The sequence below is a fragment of the Carcharhinus amblyrhynchos genome, chromosome 8, assembly GCF_965287045.1.
Source record: "Carcharhinus amblyrhynchos chromosome 8, sCarAmb.v2.hapA, whole genome shotgun sequence".
Lineage (NCBI taxonomy): Eukaryota > Metazoa > Chordata > Chondrichthyes > Carcharhiniformes > Carcharhinidae > Carcharhinus > Carcharhinus amblyrhynchos.
The window spans coordinates 70,570,255-70,581,025 of NC_137331.1; positions in this window are offsets into that span (position 1 = coordinate 70,570,255).

Sequence of the window (10,771 nt, forward strand, 5' to 3'; positions counted from 1 at the left end):
TATGAGCACCTCTGGTTCAGATACCAAGTTATGATACATCCAGAAAGGGTGTTTTCTGTGACGCATCTGTAAAAGTTGGTGAGGGTTGTTTACAGGTGTGCCAAATTTCCTTAGCCTTCTGAGAAAGTCAAGGAAATGGTGATGCTGTCACTTTGATGTGATAATCAAAATACTGCCACATGCCTCAGTGCTGCTCACTAACAGTGCTGCTCCAATATGATTGCTTGATAAGATACAGTGGCATGTCCTGTTTGCACAGGTTCCAGGTTTCCTCTAGAGTACCCTGTGCTTTGATTGTTGGCTGACTGGAATTTCCAGTGTACAAGCCCATAGAAAATCCATGGGCAAGTAATGAATGATACGCTGTTGACGGCAAAATCTGTCCTATTGCTACTGAGTGTGTTTTAAAAATGCACATTCAAATTATTTGATTATCACAAGGCCTCTGCATAAAGATTGTATAAAACCATGATTTGATTTGAATTATTATTATCATATGTATTGGGATATAGTGGAAGTATTGTTTCTTGTACGCTATACAGACAAAACATACTGTTCATAGACTACATAGGGGAGAAGGAAAGGAGATGGTCCAGAATGTAGTGTTACAATCATAGCTAGGGTGCAGAGAAAGATTAATGTAATGCAAGGTAGCACCATTCAAAAGTCTGATGGCAGCAGGGAAGAAGCTGTTCTTGAGTCGATTGGTACATGACCTCAGACTTTTGTATATTTTTCCCAATGGAAGAAGGTGGAAAAGAGAATGTCCAGGGTGCGCAGGGTCCTTGATTATGCTGGCTGCTTTTCCAAGGCATCAGGAAGTGTAAATGGAGTCAATGGATGGGAGGCTGGTTGAGTGATGGACTGGGCTACTTTCACAGCCGTTTGTAGTTTCTTGGTCAGGGCAGGAGGCATACCAATCTATGATACATCCAGAAAGAATGTTTTCTGTGGTGCATCTGTAAAAATTGGAGAGGGTTGTTGCAGGCATGCCAAATTCTCTCAGCCTTCTGAGAAATTAAAGGCGATGGTGATGCTGTCACTTTGATGTGACAATAAAAATACTGCCACATGCCTCAGATAAGTAATTAAATGCAGCAAGTTTAATTCAGCTGTACAGAATATTTGGATTAAAACTAAATGATTTTATTGAGTGCTGGCTGTGTTGCGAATGTACATTTAAAGTTAATATCAAAATGTTTGTAGGTAAGCCTGACTGTGAGTGGCTGTACAATGTTCAGAAAAGATTAACATTGTCTTTTTGATGTATTTATAAAGTCATGGCATTATAAACGCTTACTTTTCAATGCTTTCATTTTTACATTTAATAGCACACGTACATCACCCAGACCATCATCGATTCTTCTTCTTTGATGCAACTTTATAATTTTGTGTTTTGAGTGCTTATTTCCTTATTTCTCCCCATTAGATTTGAGTCAGTTTTCAAATGAGGAAATAGAAAAAAGTATTCAAATCTGAAGTGCACCTCCCCCACCCACCCACACCCATCCTACTCCCACCCCCACCCATACCCCCAACCTCCCCCCATCCCACCCCCACCCCCACCCACACCCCCTGTCCACTCTACCCCCCAGCCACACTTTCCACCCTGCCCCCCACCCACCCCACCCCGGATTCTGCAGCTTCAGAAAACAACGGAAATGACAAAAGCTTTGGAAAGGCTGACGCCAACCCCAAAAAGCTGATGATTGAAAAGTAGTTCAAATAACAAACACAAAGATAGGGAGTTAGACTGAAAATGAACCACAACATTGAATGGCGTAACCTCTGTTTCAGGTATATCCAACATTCAACAATAACACTTGGGGGCACAAGTACTCCATTTGGCCCATCAAGTCTGCTTCACTATTCAATGAGATCATAACTGATCTGGTACAATCCTCAGCTCCACTTGAAATGTGGGCCCTCGTACAAAAGGTTGGACAAGCCTGTGTCAGGACCTATTATTCAAGGTGTTAGGAATTGGATATCCTTCATGGAACTCTCAGACATCATGTGCTGACTGACAGTCCAGCTGATGAAGGAGTCAGTGCAACAAATGTGCCTGTTCTGGCAGACTTGGTGCCACATGGTGCCAGGGGCACCTGCTCCTGATGGTCATCAAGGTCACTGCTTTGCCTCAGGCTCCCTCCAGGTCTGCACCAGAAACCTCTGTGGAATCTCTCAGGCAACCTCCTATAAATGCACCTGCAAGGTCATGGATACTCTGTTTTCTTTTTGACAATGACAAGGTCAATAGGTTTCGGGCAGATGGCGAGGCTGCAACAAGTGCAGGGGATATAGACTGCATCACATCACTCTCCTTGCCCCATGGCATCAGGCAGTTCCATCACAAACAGGAATGAGTTCCACTCCCTCAATCCCCAGCTAAATGTAACCACCAGATGCGAGTCATGCATGTGTATGCCCATTTTCCAGGGAGTATGCAAGGCTGCTTCATCCTTGGCCAGACCCAAATCCTTGGACTCTTTGAAGGACACCCCAGTCTTTAGGGATGGTTCCTTGGGGCCAAGGTCGTGGCTGATGGCGCCTGTGAGAAGGCCATAGATGGCAATGGAGACCAGATGTAACGATGCAACTCGCTCAGTCATCAAACAGTTCACTGGGCTTTTAAAGATGTGTTTCCATTGCTTTGGTGGGTCCGGATGAGCCCTACAAGATAGCAGCCAGAGTGTCTCCTGCATTGTTATTGTCTGCTGCACCCTTCACAAACTTGCTCTGCAGTGGAATGAAGAGTTTGCAAATGATGACCTGGAGAAGCACCACATAGCCTCGGACAAGGAGAACGTGCGTGCAGGAGGGTGCCGAGGAGGAGGCTGCTGAAATGGCCGAGGCTGGAGGATAGGTGAGGGAAAAGGTCTGCATGAGTAGGAGGGCCAAAAACGTCTGCATTGCCTGCTGTTTCATGCATGAGAACTAATTCAATGGGCAACTTGGCGTCTCCCAGGACATCAGATCAAATTTTACCATTGTGTTGTGTCCGTTTTTGGGCGCAAAAACTTGGTAATGTCGGGCGTGAGGCGAGTAGCGTGATCTGCACCCACCTCCGCACTGGTTCCCCCTTTACCAAGGTTCAAAAATGCTGGAATGCGGACTGTGCAACAGCCATTAAATGCATTTGCATGCATTTAAATTGACTTAATGAGCTGCACACTTTATCAACATTTATCCCTTTATCACTGCGTTCGCCCATCCAGAATTGGCACGAAACAGATATGCTCCACAAAAATCCAATTTGGCACTTCAGTTAGCGAGGAGGTAAGTGCCGAGTGTCCGATGGCTCTCTGCTTGAGATCGTTGGAGGGGAGGGGGAGAAAGGTGGAGCCCGCTGCCACCCTGCCTGAGATCAGTGAGGGGAAAGAAGAGGTCTGCTGCCACTCTGCTTGAGATCAATGAAGGGGAAGGAGGATCCTCTGCCACTCTGTTTGATATCGGTGGGTGGGGGTGGAGGGATGGGAAAGGGGTGTCCACTGCCATTTTGCCTGAGATCAGTGGGAGACTAGAGGGGTCCTCTGCCACTCTGCCTGTGATCAGTGATGGGGAAGGGGAGAGGAAGGTCTGTGTGGCGGGGTGGTGTGGGGATAAGGGGGTCAGTGATGTTGTGGGGGTGGGCCAATGTGTGTGGGGGCTAGAGAGAGGCATTATCCGGCCCGGGAGCAATGTGGCAGGAGAGCCGGATTCTATCATTTTTTTCTGCGAATGCACAGTTGGAGGCGCAGGATTTGGGGTATGTTAAGCCCCGCCCACAGGCTTCTGCAATGAGATTTGGAATTGCTGATATTTTTGTAAATAGAGTGTGTATACAGGCTCCTCAGAATGGATCTAAAAGTTGGATCTGAAAAACCCAGTTTCAAGTCTGCCCAGCACTTAGAATCAAAATGGTAAAATAGGGCCCAAGGTCTCCCCTCTGTGAATCATAGAATCATAATGCAGGGCAGAAGGAGACCATTAAGACCACTGAGTCTGCACTGATAACAATCCCAGCCAACCCTATTACCATAACCCCATATGCTTACCCAGCTAATTCCCCTGACACTAGGGTCAATTTAGCATGGCCAATCCACCTATTTTTGGACTGTCGAAGAAACCAGAACACCCAAAGGAAACTCTCGCAGACATGGGGAAATGTGCAAATTCAGTGACCCAAGGCCAGAATTGAACCTGAGTCCCTGGCGCTGTGAGGCAGCTGTGCTAATCACTGTGCCATCGTGCCACCTCGAACAAGGGATGAAGGTGGCCAGTCACTCAGGATTCAGGGAGCTGGGATGGGGAGTCCACAAGTGTCTGCTGCCCAGTCCATGCAGGAGGGTGATGGTGACGCACAGTGAGGAATGGTCTGTTATTCTCTTGAGAAACTGCTAATGTCTGACTCCTGTCTGCCTGATATCGGCTCATGCCTAAGCGAGGATGAGCAATACATTCTTTCGCTCTAAAGGGGGATTAGGGGCCAGGGGTTAGGGTACCCTGCATCATGACTGAGTTCTGTCACTGTGAATAGAACAGTCACAATGAGAAGCCTCATCATTCAGAGGGCACGGAGGCTCAGTTAAAATAACTGTGTCCCAATGGCACAACGCGCCATGCTATTCGGAAGAAACATTAATTTCTGAGGTACTAAAGTGGTGAGCAGCAATAATATTTAATGCAGGTCAACAGGGTTCAGGCAGATAGTGGGCCTACAACACATGCAGGGGATGATAGACTGCATCACATCACTCTCTTTGCTCCATGGCATCAGGCAGTTCCATCACAAAATCATTCAATTGATTGTGTCACTGAGCTTCTAGATCCTAATATCATATGCCCATACTGTGAATCTGCAAATAATTTTTGTACCACATGCCAGATCTAGGTGTACCCAGGATGCATACCTGAAGCCTGCTGTCTTCTACACCCTGATGCCTAAGAAAATCTCAGCGGGATCCTCTGGAGGGCCGAGACCTAGAGGGGCCCAGCCTACTGGTGCCATCCTGCTCTGTCTGCTGTGCATGAGGTTTCAACAAAGAGAGAATCAGAGCGGCAAGACAATCCCAGGGCTTCCTGAATGGAAGACCCTGGGATGTACATAGGCAGATCCTCCAACCTCCAGGCACTGGTGGGCCCTTGTGTCACTCCATGGGTTAGAGAGACAGCTGGGGTGAGATCCAGAAGCCCCACCGTCCTCGTGTCCAGGTACTTGTGGATGCCCACCAGTGCCTGCAGCATGTAGTTGAAGCCCTCAGCCATGGTGCTCAGGGACCGAGCCATGCTTCAGACATCTCCTGCCATGGATCATATTTCAAGCCCCAGGCATTCCACTGTGGCCACCACCCTTGCAGTATTGGTCTATATGTCACCCATTGCTGGAACAATCTCATATGACAGAAGACTTGGAGATTTGGCCTTGCAGTAGTAGGAGCGTCACTGACAACCCCTCCTGGAATTCCCAGCTTTGCCTTTACATCTCAAGCAGATGAGGGATGAACAACCTCAGAGGCACGGCACCTGGCTAAGTCCTGGGATCCAGCAGACTTCAAACTGTCTGATCTCTGGGGTGTTCCTGCCTCTGCCTGATGTGCATCAAAAACAGAATTGAATTGGTGGGATTGAACATTTTATAAATTTTGTGAATACTTCCATTCATTTTCTAGAGTATGAGAATTTGAACTCTCCATGGCTTTTCTGATAACATAACTGTATTCTGTAGTTTATTGTTCCCAAGGAATGTGGCTGGCCAGTTTACTCTTCCCATTATGCTCCAGGGCAGTTTGTATTTTGGCCAAGGTGCACAATACATTCAAAAATACTTGTTGAAATCTAAAATATATGCTTAATTTCCATAACAGTACTAATGCGAGAGTCTTTGCAAGTAGTACCTTGGTATAAAATAAGTATAAGGCACAGGAATGAGGGGAGATCTCATTGAGACGTATAAGATGATGAATGGGATGGATAGGATAGAGGTGGAAAGACTCTTCCCGCTCAAAAAAGACAGTAGGACTAGGGGGCACAGCCTCAAGATAAAGGGGGGGCAGTTCAGAACGGAGTTGAGGAGGAACTTCTTCACTCAAAGGGTGGTGAATCTCTGGAATTCTCTGCCCGTTGAAGTGGTGGAGGCTGCCTCGCTAAATATTTTTAAGAAGCGGGTTGATGGGTTTTTGATAAGAGAGGGGATTAAGGGTTATGGGGAGAGGGCGGGAAAGTGGAACTGAGCCACGACAGATCAGCCATGATCTTATTGAATGGCGGGGCAGGCTCGAAGGGCCAGATAGCCCACTCCTGCTCCTATTTCTTATGTTCTTATGTTCTTATTTTAAGTTAATTTCCTCAGATTAGGTATCTTATTTGTTTTTAAATCCCAGTGTTTTCTGAGCCCACGAGCAGTCCGCTATGTAAAGTAGGAGCTGGCTTCTTCACTACCATCCTCCTGGTTCCACTTGTGAACTAGTGCTATAGAGCTGTTTAAATGCAGTGCCCCCTCGATAGAATTGTTCCTATGACCTGCAAGGTGGGTGAATCAAATGCTTCATGCAGTGTGAGGAAACTTGTTTTTTCAAAGTGTATAAAAATCGTGAATTGCGCTGAAGGGGCCAACAGGAATCACATTGGTTTCTGCACTGAAAATGACACAGTTCCACCCTGTATATTTTTTAACAGCTTTTTCTTTTTGATATTTTGTTGTTGAGATTAATACCTATACATATCCAGAATTGGAATTGGCCATTAATTCGTTTTAGCTTATTCACCTCAAAACTGTTTATTTGTCTTCCAACCAATCAGCCTTTTGTTTCAGTCCCATCTATCCAATTGTCTTATGCCGGAAAATCAAAATCAATGAAAAAAAGACATGTGGCTGGGACTCTCTGATCTCACCCACAGCTGGGACTCTCTGATCTCACCCGCAGCTGGGACTCTCTGATCTCACCCGCAGCTGGGACTCTCTGATCTCACCCGCAGCTGGGACTCTCTGATCTCACCCACAGCTGGGACTCTCTGATCTCACCCGCAGCTGGGACTCTCTGATCTCACCCGCAGCTGGGATTCTCTGATCTCACCCGCAGCTGGGACTCTCTGATCTCACCCACAGCTGGGACTCTCTGATCTCACCCGCAGCTGGGACTCTCTGATCTCACCCGCAGCTGGGATTCTCTGATCTCACCCGCAGCTGGGATTCTCTGATCTCACCCGCAGCTGGGACTCTCTGATCTCACCCGCAGCTGGGATTCTCTGATCTCACCCGCAGCTGGGACTCTCTGATCTCACCCGCAGCTGGGATTCTCTGATCTCACCCGCAGCTGGGACTCTCTGATCTCACCCGCAGCTGGGATTCTCTGATCTCACCCGCAGCTGGGACTCTCTGATCTCACCCACAGCTGGGACTCTCTGATCTCACCCGCAGCTGGGATTCTCTGATCTCACCCGCAGCTGGGACTCTCTGATCTCACCCGCAGCTGGGACTCTCTGATCTCACCCGCAGCTGGGATTCTCTGATCTCACCCGCAGCTGGGATTCTCTGATCTCACCCGCAGCTGGGACTCTCTGATCTCACCCGCAGCTGGGACTCTCTGATCTCACCCGCAGCTGGGACTCTCTGATCTCACCCACAGGTAGGATTCGCTGGCCTCACCCGCAGCTGGGATTATACAGTCACAGCGTCATAGAAGTTTACAGCATGGAAACAGGCCCTTTGGCCCAATTTGCCCATGTTGCCCCTTATTTTAAAATCCCTAAGCTAATCCCAATTGCCCACATTTGGCCCATATCCCTCTATACCCATCGTACCCATGTGACTATCTAATTGCTTTTTAAAAGACAAAATTGTACTTGCCTCTACTACTACATCTGGCAGCTTGTTCCAAACACTCACCACCCTTTGTGTGAAAAAATTGCCCCTCTAGACACTTTTGTATCTCTCCCCTCTCACGTTAACCCTACGCCCTCTAGTTTTAGACACCCCTACCTTTGGGAAAATATGTTGACTATCTAGCTGATCTGTGCCCTTCATTATTTATAGACCTTCATAAGATCACTCCTCAGCCTCCTCTGCTCCAGAGAAAAAATCCCAGTCTACTCAACCTCTCCTTATTACTCAATCCACCAAGTCCCGGTAGCATCCTAATAAATCTTTTCTGCACTCTTTCTAGTTTAATATTTTCCTTTCTACAATAGGGTGACCAGAATTGCACACAGTATTCCAAGTGTGGCCTTACTAACGTCTTGTACAACTTCGAAAAGACATTCCAATTCCTGTATTCAATGTTCTGACCAATGAAACATAAGCACATAAGAACATAAGAAATAGGAGCAGGAGTAGGCCATCTAGCCCTTCGAGCCTGCCCCACCATTCAATAAGATCATGGCTGATCTGTTGTGGCTCAGTTCCACTTTCCCGCCCTCTCCCCATAACCCTTAATCCCCTCTCTTATCAAAAACCCATCAACCCGCATCTTAAAAATATTTAGCGAGGTAGCCTCCACCACTTCAACAGGCAGAGAATTCCAGAGATTCACCACCTTTGAGTGAAGAAGTTCCTCCTCAACTCTGTTCTAAACCGCCTCCCCTTTATCTTGAGGCTATGCCCCCTAGTCCTACTATCCTTTCTGAGCGGGAAGAGTCTCTCCACCTCTATCCTATCCATCCCATTCATCATCTTATACGTCTCAATGAGATCTCCCCTCATTCTTCTAAACTCTAACGAGTACAAGCCTAATCTATTCAGCCTCTCCTCATAGCTCAACCCCCTCAACTCCGGCATCAGCCTAGTAAACCTCCTCTGCACTCCCTCCAAGGCCAAAATATCCTTGTGTAAGTACGGCGCCCAAAACTGCACACAGTACTCCAGCTGCGGCCTCACCAATGCCCTATACAGCTGCAGCAAGACCTCCCTACTTTTATATTCAATCCCCCTCGCTATGAAGGCCAGCATCCCATTCGCCTTCCTGACCACCTGCTGCACCTGCAAGCTGGGTTTTTGCGACTCATGCACAAGGACCCCGAGGTCCCTCTGCACCGTCGCCTGCTGCAGTTTTTCTCCACGTAAATAATAATCCTTCCTACCATTATTCCTACCAAAGTGGACCACCTCGCACTTGCCAACATTAAATTCCATCTGCCATTTCCTGGCCCATTCGCCCAGCCTATCTAGATCCTTCTGTAGACTCTCCCCACTCTCCGCACAATTTGCCTTTCCACCAATTTTGGTGTCATCAGCAAATTTTGACAACCTACACTCACCAAACATGCTGAATGCCTTCTCCACCATTCTGTCCATCTATGACTCCACTTTCAAAAAGTTATGAACATGTACCCCTAGATCTCTTTGTTCTGTAACTCTCTCTAAAGCCCTACCGTTAATTGAGCAAGTCCTGCCCTGTTTCAATCTACCAAAATACGTCACCTTGTATTTGTCTAAATTAAACTCCATTCATCAGCTCACTTGATCACCAATTGATCAAGATCCTGTTGCAATTAGAGATAACCTTTTTCACTGTCCATATGCCACCAATCTTAGTGTCATCTGCAAACTTACTAACCATGCCTCCTATATTCTCACCCAAATCATTAATATAAATGACAAATAACAGTGGACCCAGTACTGATCCCTGAGGCACACCTCTGGTCACAGGCTTTCAGTTTGAAAAACAACTCTCTAGAACCACCCTCTGACTTCTGTCACAAAACCAATTTTGATTCCATTTAGGCATGATAGGAGAGGGTTGAAAAGAGGAGGGGGAGTGGCGCTCTTAGTTAGGGAGCGGATCACAGCAGTGCAGAGGGAGGATAACATGGAGGGGTTGAAAATTGAGTCTCTGTGGGTGGAGTTGAGGAATAGGAAGGAGGCCATTACTATGCTAGGAGTGTACTATAGGCCGCCCGACAGCCCACAGGCAGTGGAAGAGGGTATATGTAGGGACATTTTGAATAAGTGTAGGAAGAACAGGGTTGTTGTAGTGGGAGATTTTAATCTCCCTGGGGTGGATTGGAAGGTGCCCAGAGCTGGGGGGTCTGATGGGGAGGAATTTGTAAGATGTGTATTGGAAGGGTCCTTGCAACAGTACGTAGATAGCCCGACTAGAGAGGGGGCGATACTGGATTTAGTTCTGGGAAATGAGCCGGGTCAGGTGGTTGAGGTTGCGGTAGGCGAACATGTGGCTAATAGTGACCACAACTCCGTCTACTTTAGGATACGAATGGAAAAAGACGAGAGCTGTCCTAAGGGGAGGGTGCTAAATTGGGGGAAGGCTAGATACAGCTGGATTAGGCAGGAGCTTCGGGATACAGACTGGGATAGGCTGTTGGAAGGCAAGACCACGTTAGGCATGTGGGAGTCTTTCAAGGGAAAACTGCAAAGGGTGCAGGAATGGCAGGTGCCAGTTAGGAGAAAGAATGGGAAAGGTAGGATTAGGGAACCGTGGATTACTAGAGATATAGAAGACCTGGTTCGGAAGAAACTAGAGGCGTATGTCAGGTCTAAGCAGCTGGGAACGGAGAGAGCGTTGGAGGAATACAGAGAGAGTAGGAGGGATCTCAAACGGGGAGTTAGGAGAGCAAAGAGGGGGCATGAGATGGCTTTGGCAGGTAGGATTAAGGAGAATCCAAAGGCGTTTTACTCCTATCTTAAGAACAAAAGGGTGGCTAGGGCTAAAATCGGTCCTCTCAGGGACAGACGTGGGGAATTGTGCTTAGAGGCAGAGGGAATGGGGGAGATCCTGAATGAATACTTTGCGTCGGTATTCACGAAGGAGAGGGGCTTGATGTCTAGTACCCTCAT